Source organism: Cotesia glomerata, linkage group LG7 (genome assembly GCF_020080835.1).
Source record: "Cotesia glomerata isolate CgM1 linkage group LG7, MPM_Cglom_v2.3, whole genome shotgun sequence".
Classification (NCBI taxonomy): Eukaryota; Metazoa; Arthropoda; class Insecta; order Hymenoptera; family Braconidae; genus Cotesia; species Cotesia glomerata.
Window position 1 is genome coordinate 23,137,022 of NC_058164.1, and position 18,417 is coordinate 23,155,438.

At 29.1% G+C, this 18,417-nt stretch overlaps 1 protein-coding gene across 15 annotated transcripts in view; it reads left to right on the plus strand.

Annotated features, from left to right (window-relative positions):
• The first annotated feature begins 3,470 nt into the window (after nt 1-3,470).
• Nucleotides 3,471-18,417, plus strand: part of LOC123269517 (kinesin-like protein unc-104) — a 52,482-nt gene continuing 37,535 nt past the window's right edge. For 8 of the 15 annotated variants that reach the window (XM_044735265.1, XM_044735261.1, XM_044735259.1 and 5 more), the window contains exon 1: nt 16,904-17,151. The gene's annotated coding sequence lies outside the window, so the exon portion shown is untranslated. Of the gene's footprint in view, nt 3,578-16,902; nt 17,152-18,417 lie in introns of those variants that run through there. The other 7 variants (XM_044735260.1, XM_044735256.1, XM_044735263.1 and 4 more) reach the window with 3 other exon arrangements.

Consider the following 18,417-nt stretch of genomic DNA (forward strand, 5'->3'; position numbering starts at 1 on the left):
ACAATAAACGAAATTTTTTTTTTACTAATAAAAAATTTTTTAAATTAAAAATTAAATTTTGGGAAACTCTCACCGTGTTTCCTATCGGTTTATGAATATGAAATTTTCAAATTTAGTTTATTTTTGGATTCTAAAAAGATGATTTCAGTTAGTTTTTTAAATTTTGGCTTAGGAAATTCTGGGCCGTATATCTGCGAGTAAAATGATTATTATTACAAAAAAAAAAAGTCACCTTTTTGTCTTTGAAAAATCTAAAGATGATATTTTTTTTATTTTAAATTTGATAGTCGGATCGTTAGATATCCTTCATTTTTTATTTTTTTGAAAATTTTGGAGCCGGATATCAAAGTAAAAAATAATTAAAATCGAAATCAAAAAAATGTCATGTTTTAATTTTTCAAGAATCTGAAGATGATTTATCTCGGATTTTTTATTTTCTTATTTATTTATTGAATATCCTTATTTTTTGTTTTTGAAAATTTTGGTCCGGAATATTAAAATCAAAATGATGAGAAACACAAAAAGAAGTTTTTGTTTTCATTTCTCAAAAATCTAAAGATGATTTTTTCAGATCTTTATTTTCTTCATTTGTTCATTAAATATTTATATTTTTCAGTTTTTATATTTATTTTGACAGAGAATATCAGGTAAAGCATAAATAAAAATTTTTTACTCAAGTCAATAAATTTGCCATCTAGATTTAAAAAATTTGAGATATATGATTCACGTTAAACAAAATGACTAAAAAACTAATTCTTTTGTTAGTTATTTTGTGATGTATGAATCATTTAATCCTGTAGAAAACATATAATGAAGACAATTCAACTGAAAATAATTAGACATGTCTGAGGTAAATAAGGATCAACGAGTAAGGGAAGTATTGATAAGGGACGTAAAATGATAAGAGTAAAACAAGGAAGAACAAATTTTTCAGTCTGTATTTCAGAAATTTTTAGTCAAATGTTTGAGACAGCTGATATGTGACCACCTCTGACAGATTTCACAGAAAATCTAATTAAAATTTTTCAGCCTCATGAAGAATTTTCAAGTTCGAATTGATAAAGCTAGAAATTTGGAGTTATTCCGAAAACACTTTTTCCGGTTTTCTTTTGTTCGCGATATCTCTTGAACAAATTGACCGATTTTGACCGGCTTGACGGCAATCGACGTAATTTTTTATGTTAATAGCTGATTAGTTTTTTAAATTGATCGTTGAAGCCATTTAAAAGTTATTCCAAAAAATTTCGGAGTGATGTTAAAAAAACACTTGTTTCCAAATATTTTGTCGAGGATATCTCTCGAACCAATCAACCGATTTCTACGTTCTTGGCGGCGATCGACGCGGTTTTTAAAGCTCTAAAAATTATTTTATTTCATCAAAAACAATTCGAAAAGAAATGTCGAAGTTATGTGGAAAAAAACACTTTTTTCGGTTTTCTTTCGTTCACGATATCTTTCGAACGAATCAACTGATTTTGACCAGATTAGCGGCGATCGACGTAGTTTCTCTAGGTTAAGGGTGGATTCGTTTTTGAAGTTGATCGATATAGCCGTTTAAAGTTATTCCCTTAAAACCACTATCAAAAATATTTTTTCTTAGTTTTTTAAAAATTTTTCAAAATTTCTTAAAATCTATCGGTTCAAATTCACCGGAAATGTAAGTTTGAGGGAACTCTTTGGAACGCCGTTTGGTAGGTTCCGATCGGTTTAGTCGTTCAAAAGTTATAAGCGAGTCACATACTAATACACACAAATACATACAGGCATAGCGTCAACAACGCAGGGGTAGTCAGGGAAGCTTTCTATGATTTTAAAATGTCGAGATCTGATGAAAACTTAATTTTTGAAAAACGGGGTGAAAAGAATAACTTCCCGATTTTTGAAAATGTTCGATTTTCTTAGCGGGAAATGAAAATAAAGATCTGAAAAAATCATCTTTAGATTTTGAGAAATGAAAACAAAACTTCTTTTTGTGTTTCTCATCATTTTTGATTTTAATATTCCGGACCAAAATTTTCAAAACAAAAATAAGGATATTCAATAAATAAATAAGAAAATAAAAAATCTGAGATAAATCATCTTTAGATTCTTGAAAAATTAAAACATGACATTTTTTTATTTCGATTTTGATTATTTTTCACTTTGATATCCGGCTCCAAAATTTTCAAAAAAAATCAAAAATGAACGATATCTAACGATCCGACTATCAAATTTAAAATAAAAAAAATATCATCTTTAGATTTTTCAAAGACAAAAAGGTGACTTTTTTTTTTTGTAATAATAATCATTTTACTCGCAGATATACGGCCCAGAATTTCCTAAGCCAAAATTTAAAAAACTAACTGAAATCATCTTTTTAGAATCCAAAAATAAACTAAATTTGAAAATTTCATATTCATAAACCGATAGGAAACACGGTGAGAGTTTCCCAAAATTTAATTTTTAATTTAAAAAATTTTTTATTAGTAAAAAAAAAATTTCGTTTATTGTCACCTGTAGGTAAGTCAACGACAAACAATTTATAATTTGGTAAACTTGAAAAACTTAATTTCGCTTGTAGATATCCCTATCTGAAATTTTATTTTGTCTGCTGTCCGCTAACTTCAGGGTCATGAATAATAAGTAATTTAATTTGTCTAAAAAAAATTAACTTTTGAAAAATAGCATTTTGAATTTCAGATTCTTAATTATACACTTCCAAATTATAAAAGAAGACCGCAAGCTTTTACATTTTGTCAATATTAAGATAAATAAAAACAGATAAAAATTTTTTCGACTGATGATTTAATGGTGATATTAAAATATTGGACGACTGGTTTTGAAAGTTTTAATCTTCGTCAGTTTCTGGATTCTAGAAAACTAAATTTCAAGTATCAGAATTAAAAAATCTGTAAAGTATCAAACAAACAATAGTCAAAATCATTTCGCACGACAAATTTTCAAACAGCCAGCACATTTTAATCCTAACTAAAATGAAGTTTCCTTCATTTCACAGGCTGCGGTCTAAAAAATAATTTTTTTATTACAGCAATATTTTTTTTCGTAATTTAAATTTCATCACAAATTTTATTCTCTCAATAATTCATGGGTGGCTCTTTGTTATCAGACAGAAACTGGAAAATAATTTCCCTCTATAGAAATTATCAGAAGAAAACTAATCTATTATTAAAATTAGCTAATCAAACTCCAATTATTATTATTCTTCAATTAAAAGAAAAAAAGATCATATCATATTTTAAATTGAATAAAACCTTAACATCACTATCCACAATCTTAATTTCTTCTCAAAGCAATTTAATGAATAGAGATACCTATATATCTAAATAAATAGTTTATAAGTAGTACGTCGAAGTAGCAATTTAAATTGGAGTATGATAAGAAATCAATGAATATAATCTCGAGTGCAAAAGGTAGAGGGAACTAGTGCGGTAGTGGACAATAATAATAAAGAGAAAGAGAGAGGGAGAAAAGAGAAACACAGAGTAGACCAGAGCGTAGCCGCGGAGTGAACGAGTGAAAGAGAAAACAGTAGTATGGCTGTTGTGTTACGGCTCTTTCTACTCCTGTCTAATATCTGGTAAGTCAAAGTTCACACATTATGCTTTCTGTTTGTTTTACTTTTCATTTTTATTCGGATTCGCCATTTATCAAGAAGATAACATTCTCATATTCGACACCGCGGTCATCTTTACTTCTACGCCTTTTTATCATTAAAACTACTGACTGATATACGTTAATTTTTTTAATAACTTAAGAGATAATAAGTGTGTCTACTTACACATACTCAAATTAAATCATTACTTCCCCTTTATCACTCTAACTATGACAGATTGATCTTCATGTACTTTTAAACTGTAACTAACTTACATTTTAATATTTATATTTATATTCTGGACGCCATGTCGGTAATATAAATATCTCAGTATCGATTCTATTGTCATTGTTATCCACGATTTTTAATTTTATTTATACTTCTTTATTTCTTCGTAAAATTTCCAATTTTAGATTTCTTCTTTGCAATCTTAAAAATTTTTGCAACATACTTTTTCTTTTTCTCAAATAATTTTTCTGAGATTTATTGATTTAGTCTTGAGGGCTTTGTTGAAATAAAAAATTAATCATTGTCATTCATAAAATCATTGATTTTATCAAGGAACGAATTTTGTAGCTTAAAGTTTTATTTCTTCAATATTATCTTGATAAATTGATGAAATTTTTATTTGGGTGTGTTTATTAATATTGCAAGTTCTATGTAATGCATGTGAATAATCAATGAAACAGTTACTCGAAAAAGTCCGTCGGAAAATTAAAACTTTTATTTTAATAATCTTGATTTGATGATCTGGTAAAACATGTAAAAAAATTTTAACGTTTTTGATTTATTTAAAGTATTTTCGATCTTTTTTTTCAGTCTGAAAGACTCGTAATTGAATTAATTGAATATCTATGATATTTATGTTTTTAAAAAAACTCAGGCAAAAATTTTGATCTTTTTTTTAAGCTAATCAATCTGTAGAACTATCTGTTTTATTTTCAAATTTTAATTAAAATTTTATACTGTTTTTGATCGAAAATTTGTCGAAATAGTATTATCACAGATGATAAGATTCATTCTGGTGCTTGGAAAGATTTTGACTCTGAATTTCTGAATGATAAAAGTAGACTAAAGGTGGCTTGGATGGAATCAAAAACAGATTAACAGGGTGACAAAAGAAGTCTCATTTTGATCTGGAAATTATTGAAAGCTGGTTAAATAAAATACTAAAATCAGTCTTGAATTATTGGTATAGAGAATAGTGCGCAAAAACAGATCTAATTCATGTATAAAATAGATACACATGCAGTTGAATCAAATGAATCATCAAAAAATTTCATTTGTTTCAAAACAGATCAAATCTTTTGATCCGAAGAAATGTTTTCCAGAAAATTTTTTCAGAAAAAACTTTAACGAATTTATTGAAATTTTTTGACATTAAATTTCGTAAAATTTCATGATTTTAATACACTGATAGAAGGATTTTTTTATATTTAATAAGCTTTATTAACTGTTAATAAATATTTATTAATGGTTAATGAATATTTGTTAACCGTTAACAAATATTTATTTAAAATAAAAAGCAAAAATAGAAATTTTTTTTAACACTTTTTATAACCCTATAGCTGGAATACATGATAATAATTTAATTCACTAAATAAATTAAACTTTTTTAATATTTAAAAATATAAAAGATAATTATGAGCTGTGATAGAATTTGTTATTTAACAATAAACGTTATTACAATGTAATATAATTAATGCAAATAATTTATGAAGATGATTTTTATTTTTAAGCAATCTTTATATCATATGTCATTGCAAGCGAAACAAATTCACTCAACAAAATATTTATTAACTGTTAATAAATATTTGTTAACTATTAATAAATACTTATTAACTATTAATAAATGTACTTTCCTCCCATATAAATATTTATTAAATGTTGAAAAATATTTATTAAAATTTAATAAACTAAATAATTGTCTTCGAATAAATTAAATTATTAATAGTTAATAAATCCTTCTATCAGTGTAAAATTTTACTAAATAATTCTAAGGAATTTAACAATAATTTCTGTGAAATTTTACGAAATCATAATTCTTGAATTCAGTAAATCTTTGCAGAATTTTTCAAGACTTTATAAAAAATTATGTGAATTTATAAAAAAGAAATTTAATTAAATTTTCTAAGATTTTAAAAACTATAAAAAAATTTTTCAAGTTATTCTTCTAAAGGTCAAATTTTCTCATGTCACTTATAGGTTTTCCAATTAAATTTCCTCTAATTAATTTTAATTGGGTCACAGAATCCGAATCACCAAAAAAGGATAAAAATGCATAATTCGAAATCTAGAATCTCCCTCATTTTCTACTTTTACATTAAGTCAATAATTAAACGTAAAAATTAATTACTTAAAAACTTTTATTTAAAAATCATCCAACAAGCGATTAGCAATGTTAACTGTATATTTAATTTCATTTTTCACCCCATCACAAAAATCCGACATTTTATAGCTCTCTTGAGTGTTACTGTTTAATTAATATTTTTAATTAAAAACCACATTACTTATTTGCTAACTAAGCTAGACCAAGTAAATAAAAATTCAAAATATTGGTCACATTTTTCTACTATAACTTTAATGTTATTTCCAATGCGATATTATTGATAAGTTATAATTATATCGATGCCCTCGAGAGAAATAAATATATTCTTTTATTTATAAAAACTCCCGAGACATCGACCTCTCACATCGATATCAGTTAAAATACAAAATCCAATTTTGCTGTATTTCAACAAAAAAATTCATATATTTATCTATCAATGTCTCATGCATAAAACGTTAACTAGTTATGTCTTATATCGTACAAAAGTTAGTTATATACTTGGTAATTCTGACAAAATACCTTTTCAACTAAAATTAACGTTATTTTTTCGCTCTGGGGCGTCTTTTCCTTTTTCTGTCCCTAAACTGGTGCCCAACCGAAAGAAATTGCACTGACTCAGCCTGAGGATTGTACGTAATCGACTAATCAGTAGATTTATTTTTAATAATCACTATTATTAACCAATTGGTTAAAAGAAAAATTTTCAATACTACTTTCAATTTTTTAATAATTTTATATGAAATATCGATAATAATAATTATCTATACAATAAAAATAAATTAAGAAAATAATTTTAATAACTTTCCGAGCCGAAATTTAAGTCGTAGATCCAACGTATTGAACGTTGAAACCGTAAATTCGACGTATTGAATTTTTAAAACGTCAGTTTAACGTTTTGGACGTAAAAAAAAATAGATTCAACATTATCAAAAAAGAATTAATTCAAAGATACTCCAACTACTATCGGCTCTTAAATAAACACTAGCTAGTCTTCTTAAACAGCCATATATCTTCGAAAAAAAAACATTTTGGAAATCATTCCACAAGTAAAAAATTTGGACTGAATATTTTTATCAAACGAATGTTAAAATTTCAACCAAAAAAATAAAATTTTCTCTAACAGAATTGAAAAAACATTTTTTATCGTACTTTTGTTTAAAATCATAGTTATCTGAATAGTTTTGATATTACTTATTTTCACTCCTTATTGTTTTCAATTACACTCACAATATGTTGAATACGTTCAACTAACGTTTTTAACGTCCAATATTTATTTTATTTACAATTCAATTCTAAAGCTGGTTTAAATTTTCCCGCAAATAGTATTTCTTCATATAAATTTAACGCCCTCTTTCGTTCCAATGCATTAATTATAAAAAAAAATCAACTGAAAATTGTATCATTAGCGATTATCTAGCGAAACAATTGAGTATAGTAACAGCTGTCTTCTATATTTAGAAATAAATTTTTTTATGGCTGCTTAAAGGACAGAAAATTTTTCCAACTACCAGCTAAAAAAATTAAACAATACACTAGAGAAAAATTTTCTTTTAAATGGATATTTTTATGACAAGATATTATTTATTGGAAATTTAAAAGAATTTTATTTTTTAGCTGAAGAAAAAATACAATTTTAGATAGACAACTTGAGAATTTTCATCCAAAATTGTTTTTTCCCAAATCTAGAAAATTTTTTTCAACAAGAAAATTACTGTAAGAATAATTTTGATTTCTTCAACTAAAAAAAAAAAAATTATTGAAAATTTCTAACAAATTAATTTCTTGTTACAAAAAATGTTCATTTTTTTTTAAATAATTTTTTTTTTCCTTAGTGTACACTAGGGTGTAAAATGTAACTTCCGTGGAGAACCTTTTAAAATTGGAATTTTGAGTTCCACTTTTAACAGCAGCTGTGTTTGGGCATTTCCTGAGATATTTCGGGTTGAGAGAATTCATTTGATTATTTATAGGATTTTTAACAGAAGATTTAATTGGGAACTTCCAGCCAAATTATGAATTTTCACCGGAAATACCCAAACTAAGCTTCTGTTAAAAAATTCTATGAAAATCAAATACATTGTCTCACACCAAAATATATTAGGAAATGCCCAAACGCAGCCCCTGTTCGAAGCAGAACTAAAAACTCCAATTTTAAAAGGTTCTCCACGGGAGTTACATTTTGGCACACTCTAGTGTATACAATACTAAGCTGCAAATTTTAATCTGAAACTTTCCATAAAACAGATGAAGAGATTAAAAAATAAATTGAGTTGAAAAATTGATTTTTTATAAAGTTATCTTGTTTACCCTCTCGATAAAAACTTTAAAAATCCCTACAAGTTATTAAATCCACTTTTTATGTTAAAATAGTAATTAATCGATTTAAAAAAAAAATTTGATCATTTTTCTTCCTATCACTGTGGTTCTTGTAGCGTTTATATCTAGATTATGATTGTCAGGTACAATTTAATATGACAAAACGTTAAAATCGTGATCTCTAGGCGATAATAGTTCATACTTTCGTATTTGCGCTTGAAACATGCACATTTTTAATACTAAAAACATAAAATTAAAAAAAATGTTTCGTTGTTCTCTAAACGCTTCAATACTTATAAATATACATATATGTGGGTGTACATAGATGTAGATGTAGATAGAAAAGTAATATAGAACATGAATAAAGTGGCGTCAAGTAACGATAGCTTTTGCTATGTCCCAGACGTCATCGATCTTTGCTACACGGTATTTCACTTGCTTTATATTAGGTGTCGTATGGTTTTATCGTTACTGTAGAATTCATATTTATATATATTTAATAAAAAATATTCGTTTTTTTTTTTTTTTTTAATTTATTCTCAAAAGTATTGAATTTCCGTTCAAGCACGCTCAGAGCTAAGATTCCCTTTTTTTAAACCGATCAAATTAATCCTCCTATCTTTTATCAATCACTACAAATCATCTGAAAAAATCAATTATCCGCTATTCGATAAAAACAGGTAGTTTGATTAATACCAATATTTTTGAAAAATTCACTCAATTCCACAAAAATTTTAGCACTCCAATAAACGCTTTTTAGAACTACATCCACGTAAAATTTCTTTTTATTTTCAATTTTTCTAAGAAATAAAACTAAAGCTCGTAACATGAACCTTTAAAATACTCAACTGCTGATTAAAATCTGAACGTCCATGTCAAAAGCTCGACCCCGAGCTTCTAAAGGACAAGCGTAATTTTTTTTCAGCACAGCGTAATTTCATAAAACGGCGACCACAGATGCTTTCTAGCTCTCCGGAGATTTGGAGCTTTTTCTTTTATTTAGCTTTTGTCAGGTCGAAGCTTTTAGTTTTGATTAAAATCAAGTTTTATTAACATGTCATCAAATTTCATCGCCGATAAGATTAATCGAGCTTTTTATCAATAAATTAAAGTTTTCTTGTCTATTGGTCAAGTGACTAATGAATCTAATTCAAGCCAACAGATGGACATTCCATCTTCCCACATGGTCGAGAGATTTCCTCTCTTTGCATAATTTCGATGGAAATCCATCGAACTTGAATACTAGTAAAGCTGGAAGCTTTTAGTATCTGTTCTAGGCTATAAAACTTTAATTTATAAAAATACAATCGGTCAAAGAAAAAATAGCTTTGTTAATTAATTAATAATAGAAAAAGTAAGTAGGGGAGAAGGGGGTCAATTGAACCACTCGACTTAAAAAATCGAAAAAATTGAAAAAATGCTTCATACTCTTAGAAGTAGATTCCAATATGTTAAACTCGGATATGATCAAAATTTGAAATCATTGTGATTAATAAATTTTGAAAAATTGATATTTTCTTATTTTTAGGTATGTAAACTGTTTTTTCGGCTGGTGACAAATTGTTTAATAATATTTCAATTTTTGAATTAATTGATAAAGTTTGAATTGTAGTAGTTGTATATACTTATACTTTATAATCCCCAACTTCGTTTATAGTGATATAATAGTTTATTTATTTATTATTTGCTATTAATTGTTTTAAAATTATATGGGGTCAATTGAACCAGCAGTCCCGGGGACGATTGAACCATACGGAGAAGCATGGGACATGCGCGCGCATCTTGGCTCTACGTGAAAAATACTCAGGGAAATAACCTAACAAATTGATGAACTAAATTTATAATAAAAATTATTTTTAAATTGATTTTTAATTCATTTAATATAATATCTGTACATTAAAAATGTGCAACAGTATTATTGGCAAGTAACAATTAATATATTATTTATTAAAAGTTCGGGATTGAGTTTTAAATATTATTGGTTCAATTGACCCCGAGCAGTGGTTCAATTGCCCCCGAGCGGGGGTCAATTGAACTATTTGACGCGTTTGGATAAATTAATAATTTTTAAAAATTCACGTTGTTTATTGAGTAACTTATGTATTGATAATGATAGTAGACTTGATAAACTACCATTCCAAGAAAAAAAAAATTATTATTTAGTTTTAATTCGAATAGTAAAAAATTACTAAACTTTTTTTGGTTCAATTGACCCCTTCTCTCCTAAGGATCAAAAGTATAAGAATAGACTGAGAAAGATGATGGTGGAAGGGGCCCGGTAGCTTAACTGGTAGAGCTCCTGACATGTTATCAGGGAGATCCAGGATCGATTCCTGGCTTGGTAACCGATCCCATATATTTTTTAAAGGTTTGTCTTTGCTCTTATTTAGTTTCTTTCATCTTCTTTCATTTAATTAACATCTTGATAACTCGAACAGATACTACAAGCTTCCAGCTTTACTAGTATTCAAGTTCGATGGCTTTCCATCGAACTTATGCAAAGAGAGGTAATCTCTCGACCATGTGGGAAAATGGAATGTCCATCTGTTGGCTTTAATTAGATTCACTAGTCACTTGACCAATAGGCAAGAAAACTTTAATTTATAAAAATACAATCGGTCAAAGAAAAAATAGCTTTGCTTTTTATCAATATTAATTTCACTGAATGAATTTTTAACTTCCCGATCTCGAAGTTTTGAGGTCCTAGGAAGCTTCCCTGACTATTCCCGCGATGGTGTCCGTGCGGCTGTATGTATGTATGTGTGTGTGTGTGTATGTATGTAAACCTCTTATAACTTTTGAACGGCTCGGTCGATCAGATCGAAATAAGTGGCGATCCAAAGAATATCATTTCCATTAAATTTCGTGAAAATTTGAATCGATTCGGTTCGCTAGATTTTGAGAAATCTCAGAAATAAAATTTTCAAAAAATAGTTTTCTTGGAATAACTTTTAAATGGCTTTACTGATCAATTTCAAAAACTAATAAGCTCTTAAGCTTAAATAACCACGTCGATTGCCACCAGTCCCATCAAAATCGGTTGATTCGTTCGAGAGTTATCGAAAACGAAAAATTTCGAAAAAAGTGTTTTTTTCACATAACTTCGAGATTTCTTTTTGGATCATTTTTGACGAAATGAAATAATTATTAGAGCCCAAAAATTCACGTCGATTGCTACCAAGAACGTGAAAATTGGTTGATTGGTTCGTGAGTTATCGTTGTCGAAAAAATTCGGAAAAAGTGAATTTTTCAAATTTCTCCAAGATTTTCGGTTCGATCAGTTTGTGTTCAAAAGTATATCATAGATTCTGAAAATGTGCGTAGAATACTGCCAACCGCGTGAAAATCGATTCATTTATTTAAAAATTATTGCTGTTTGAAAATTCAAAAAATACTGTTTTATTAAACTGCTATCAGCCTTTTGAGCTCGGAGAGCTCAAAATAACACAAAAATTGTATTTTTGAGCTCGAAGAGCTCAGAAATGTCATATATAAGTGCAATTTCAAGCGTTCAGGTATGGAATTGGCGGGAAGTTGCAGGGATGGCCTTTAGGGTCAACCGTTTTCCAGATTTTTTTATTCATTAATAAAATAGTCAAAATTTTTTTTTCCGTTTCTGGAAGCTATATTATGCTGAAGCTTGCAATTTTCATGAATTTATTAAGTTGTTTCCTATTTTATCGACGAGCGAGGCAGTAAATCTCCCCCCTCTTTACCTTAGCTGTGAAAGAAATAAATTACTAACTCAAAGACTTTCTAATAATTCAGGTGTCCTGCTACATGTTCCTACTATCGGGTCGTAAAGTCTTGATCTTTTAATTTGCGTTTAAAAATTTTCCGAGTTAAAATATTTTAACCTATTTGTGGCATCATTATTATTTTTCGCTCTTGCTGGAGCAGTATTTTAATTTATTATTCATTCTTTCACCCTCGTATTGTTATCCTTCGCCGAAAGCTCTGACCTATATTTCAAATGATCTCACTATTGCTCATTACTTACTACGCCTAAACACAATTATCCCGGTATAACTTTCTTAGTAACGCTAATGGCAGTGGCAAACAAAAAATTAAAATAAAGTAAATCAATAAAACACCCGAGCTTGGAATCTGAATTGAAAGCTCAGTTTTTAATCTATCCAGTATCAAAGTTCTCGTCTGAGAGATTTCAACTCGGAAAATAAACGTCAAAAGAACCCCCGAGCTTGCAGCTTGCAAAATTCAACATTGCACCCTCCGGCAAAAGAATATTCTTCTGTAATTCGTGCTTTTTCAGACATGGGGTATAGAGTATAAAAGCGTTCATACAACTGCGTATCATACGAGCTTGCAGTGGAAGCTTGCAAGTTGATGTATTAAGTTCCGTGGCCATATTACTGGCTGTACAATATTGCTGGATCGTGTTCCGACGATAAATTGTCTTATGCCGAGGACGTGCCACTCGAAAGCTCTCGCTGTACTGAACATTAAGAATATGTCGTAATAAATATTTGAAAGCATAAATATGATGTAGGGATAATAAGGAAACTCATTTTTAATCGAAGCTTTTAAGCTCCATAGTGCGGTAATGTTTCTAGTGATGAATATGTAACATATTCTCGGGATAGCTACAATATTATGCCATTATATCATCGGTAAGCTTGCAGTTGCAAGCTTAAAATAGTCACAATTTTTGCTTGACAATATATCTTCGATTTCAATAAACTTAATTAGCGACTATGTACTCGAGTTAAAATTTGAATCACAGATTCAACGTTTTGAACGTTGAAATCGTTAATTTAGCGAATTAGACATTAAAAACGTAAGTTCAACGTATTGGACGTTAAAATCATTATTTGAACGTATTGAACGTTAAAAATATTAGTTGAACGTATTTGACATATTGTGAGTGTAAATCAACCCTATAAGGAGTGAAAATAAGTATTATCAAAACTATTCAGATAACTATGATATTAAACAGAAGTACGATAAAAAATGTTTTTTCAATTCTGTTAGGGAGAATTTCATTTTTTTGGTTGAAATTTTAATATCTGTTCGATATAAATACTCTGTTCGAATTTTTTACACGGAAAAAAGTAAACTGTAATAAATAATAGTCGATTTATAATAAGTAATGATCAACTGGAAAAAATTGAAATTTCAAATAGTAAAATCGTGATTTTAACGTTAACTTTGTAATATTTATCCTTTAAATGCTACAATTTATTATTTACATGGAAGAAAATACTATTTCAAACAGTATTATTCGCTATATCTAAGTCGAAAATGTTAAAGTATAATAATTAATAATTTTGACATTGATATTTATCATTTCGTACCTAAAAAATGATCTTATGGTATGTAAAAAATATAAACTACAGTTACCAAATTTTTATACAAGCAACGTCAATATTTACAAAGTAAAATGGTAAATTTAAACGCAACGCTAAAAATCAAACTATAATTATTGATTTGCTTGAACTGGTAAAATATATAATTTAAGAGTAGAATTTTTACTGTTTCAAATGTTAAATTAACAAAGTGTGAGACCTTCTCCTTCTTCTAATAGTATAGACTATATATTGAAAGGGCAATTTTTACTGTTTAAAACTGTAATTTTTTAAGATGAGAAAGTCGTTATTTACTATAGTGACAGCTACTAATCACATTTTCGATATTAAATTATAAATTGTGGCTTTTACACTTTCTACATTAAGTTTTGTAATATTTACATTTGTGCCACCCCGATGTCCGCTGTACTATTTTAAACTATAAAAATTAAACGGAATCCGAGTGAATTTTACTGTTTACTTTTTTCCGTGTACTTTTGGAATGGTTTCCAAAATGTTTTTTTTTTTTTTCGAAGGTATATGGCTGTTTAAGAAGACTAGCTAGTGTTTAATTAGGACCAGTGGTACTTGGAGTATCTTTGAATTTATTCTTTTTTGGAAATGTTGAATCTACATTTTTTACGTCCAATTCGTTAAACTGACGTTTTAAACGTTAAATTTACGGTTTGAACGTTCAATACGTTGAATCTACGATTTAAATTTAGACTCGGGTGGATCGAGTTTTTTAAACCGAGCTTGCGTGATCATTAGTTGCATAAAATTTCATCTCCACCGAGCTTATACATCCTCCGTTAATTATTTTCTGCTTGCACAGCACAGCTCCCGGGCACAATTATGTCACAGAAACGTTTCATAACCTGAAGCATCTGCGTCGAATTTTTGAGCTCTCACGGATATTGTGAAGCACGAAAGCTCTATGGACAAAAGCTATCAATTGACTATCCCATAAAAGCGGTTTTCGATTTACTGGAATTTAGATGGGAAACATAAAAAACCGGAATTCAAAGATCAATTAAATTTACGGTCCGTAAAACCGGTAGTTTATAATCGAGCTTGCAACGATGTACATTGCGTGTTAGCGACGTAAGTAAAAGGTCATTCCTGTAAATTTCATTGCGTGTTTTTATTCCCTCAATTGACATCGAACAGATGCCGGTAGATGATAGTTGGTAAACTTTTCCCTTATTACTACTTTGCCGTAAAAAAAGCCATTGAGCTTTCACGAAATAACTAAAAAGCTCCGCTGTTGTTTCTAGACAGGCTAGTTAACGATAATACCATTAATAGCGGTTCTACGAAACTAATTCGATAACTAAACCGGAATATCATTACGTGAGCTAACGAGCTTTAATAAAAGCTCTCGTCGCCGTACGGCTCACCTCTGGCGTCGTGTTGACTATGACGTGGATTAGACATTGGTCCATTAAGCCCACTTTGTTCTACACTGTAATCTATTATACAAGCTCGAAGCTTTAGTCACCCCGACTCTTCAATTAAACTTTCATCTTCTTACTTATCACCCAGTTGACGGATAGTTGCGTTGCTAATCCTGCACAAGGGAATAGTTTTACAGTTTTATAGTCATCTACCTATTTCAAAAACTCTGCCGCAAAAAAGCTTTATTCGAACCACGAATTATTCCCTCGTGACTCTATTCGATTTCATTCCAATCGTAGAACACGGATAATACGATTATACATACTAAATTTCCGAGCTAGGAAAAGCATCATCGATTTTTCTATTCAGAGCTTTTTCCCATTTTCGGCTTATGCTTTGTTATTTCCGAACCGAATATCCGAGCTTTTATTTCTGTGATCAAATAATGATTCAAAATATCCCCCAAAAGAAATTTTGAATAAGAGCATAAGTCGCAAGCTCATATATTTTATCATTTTTTATGACATATTTTAGTTTAGGGGCATTCCATAGTGACTGGTGGGACATTTGACTCTGGAATTCTATCAATTATATATAATTATGTGACTGAAATTTATACTATCGTAAAATTTATCTTATAATATAGAAGAATAACTTATTAACAACATCCCTTTGTCAAAAACTTCCATTACTTTTTAAGTTTCTCGTAATTATCATTTGACTGAGTGTGACTGTTGGGACTAAGAAAAATCCTTCTCTCTTACCTTGGTATACTTAAAGTCCAATTTCAGTTCGACCACTAAACTTTTAAAAAATATTTCCCTCTCAATACAAAATTTATTCTACAAACATTCAATATTATGAAGAATTAGACTGATTACCTACGTAGAAACAATTAAAAAAATTTTTTCTATTGTGACTGGTGGGACAGGCATTTGTGACTGGTGGGACAAGTATTTCAACCTTAGAAACATTATTGTTTATATATTTAACTATAAATTATTTAGGATAATTAAAAAAAAAACTTATTAAAAAACACAAATAAAGGATTTAGCATGCTGACAACACGATTTTGATAAACTTAGGTGTTAATTAGTAACGAACATAAACAAAAATTGTTCTTAAAACTATAATAATATATATGTTAGTTAATAACAAACATAAAATGAATTTGTTCTTAAAACTATTAAAACAACATTTGACTCGTATACACTGAAAAAAGAATTAACTTGATTCGAGAGGAAAATTCTTGAACCAAGAAAATAACTTGAAGAGGGTAATTGTCTTGAATCAAAACGAAAAATTCTTGAATCAAGTAAAAGTTACTTAAACCGAGTAAAAATTTCTTAGTTTAAGAATTTTTTTACTCAAATCAAGAAGATGAAGTTCTTAAAAATTATATACTTGATTCAAGAACAATTTTTTTCTGTGTACAAGTTAGTACGGCTGAAAAGTTACTAGAAGACAAAAATCGATTTTCTTATTGATTAAAAAAAATTTTCTTTACAAATTAGTAAAATATAGACTTTTAATAATAAATTAGGACTAAATTAGAATGAATTAGAGAAATTTTTTAATTTCACTCATTTTTCCATTTCGCATAGAATGCCCCTTTATTATTCCATAAAAAATTATAATTTCACAAAAAAGCTCCGTATAAAAAATTACAATTATAAGAAAAACAGTTGTAAAGGACAAGGCTATATCCTAGTGTAAGAGTAAATTTTTCTTATGATATTGATTAAGGGAGACGTGGAATTGGCCGGCGCCGCCCGTGGGTTGTATAGGTCGATCGTATTGCCACATGACGTCACAGGGGCACCTTGCGTATTGATTTTCCCATATACAAGTATACTAAAGTTTCCAATTGGCTGATCGTGTCGTCAGTTCACCATCTATATTCGTCACGTGACCAACAGCGCAGAATCACCGCGATTTTATACTACTTGCACAGAAAAGCTCCAGTGGTGGCGCTTCTGTCGCAAGTCTCGTATGTAAAAATTCAGGCAGCTCCAATAGTAGTTTGTCATCAATCGCTGGGTTACCTTGAATAACAAACTTATTGACGATTATTTATATGGTTTTGTGTGTGTGTGATAATGTTTATAAAAACTAATTATCTGTGCAGTGAGATTTTTTGGTATTGTCAACATTCTATTTGGTGATTGTTGAGTTTATAGTCTTCTAGAAGGACAAAGAGCCTTTAATAGGTAAGTTCTTCTGTTGAGCTTATAGGGAAAAATTAAAGTTTATTTCTAAAAAGCCTATAATTTGGCGGAATTGGTTCAAAATTACTGGAGCTTTTGCATTTCTGTTAAAGGCTGCACAGGATTTTTTTCAATGACTTTTCTCACTCAAGTGGAAATCCTTGAACTGATTCTTTGTCTTGTATTGATTTTTTTATATTGATATAATTAAATAGTGACAATTATCACCAATTCAACAAAAGCTTTGTTTAGTGACGCTTTTGTTAAAAATGAGCTTTTATGGCTGAAGGCTACTGCAAGCTCTACGATGTATCGATACATCAGTTAGGACGTAAAAAATCCATTAGGCGCGGGTGAACTTTTTAGAGCTTGCGAGACTAGCAAATATTTGCAAGCTCATTACACGTGGGATGAGATGAATAAATTACGCAAAAGTGATGAGTCAGAAAAACAAGTCTAGCCCTGCATAATGGGTTGCGAGTTTTCACGAAATTATTCAGAGCGAAAGCTTTCGGGATTCATTTAAATAATTATTGGAATATTAGCGATCCATCGCGAGTTCGCGTATCGGAGCTTTCAGTGGAAAACAAAGCTTGAATTATTTATGGTTGGTATTATTGAGTCGTCACACGTGGGATGTATTGATAGTTGATATTTCATAGAATTCATGCGTCAGTAACTATAGCGTCATCGAGCTTTTTGAATATTCGATCTCTGATTATTGAAGATCTAATTTTGGATATTGTTTCGAAAGTCATTCACTGTTCATTGTTGTACGTTGCTATTAAGGATTGTTTCCATTTTGCATGAGCTTTTATTGAGCTTGTGGGAGGCAAAGTCTGCAAGCTCAATATGGTTTCGGTAACTGCGACTGCAATGAAGTAGATTGTAAGTGAGCTTGCGGGGTTTTCACTTGGGTTGAAGTTTTAGAGGTTTTTATAAATTGAACCATAAATTTGGTGTTGAAAATGTTTTTTTTTTATACGAATTTTGAGTATTTTTTTACATTTTTCAATCGTTAGCTGAAAAAATTTTTTCAATTTGGGTTAAATTAATCGTCTAATTTGTTTTTCTGGAGATATCAATAATATTACTCACAAAAAGTTTATAACGAAACAAAAAGCTTGTGAAAGTTTAATTCTTTAATATTAATATCGTGATAATTCGAACGTTAAAACTGAACTTATTTCTTTTTTTAAACTTAAAAACTAATTTGCGGCCCAAGTTTAATTATTGGGTATTTTTAATTAAAATTGAATACTGCGAAAG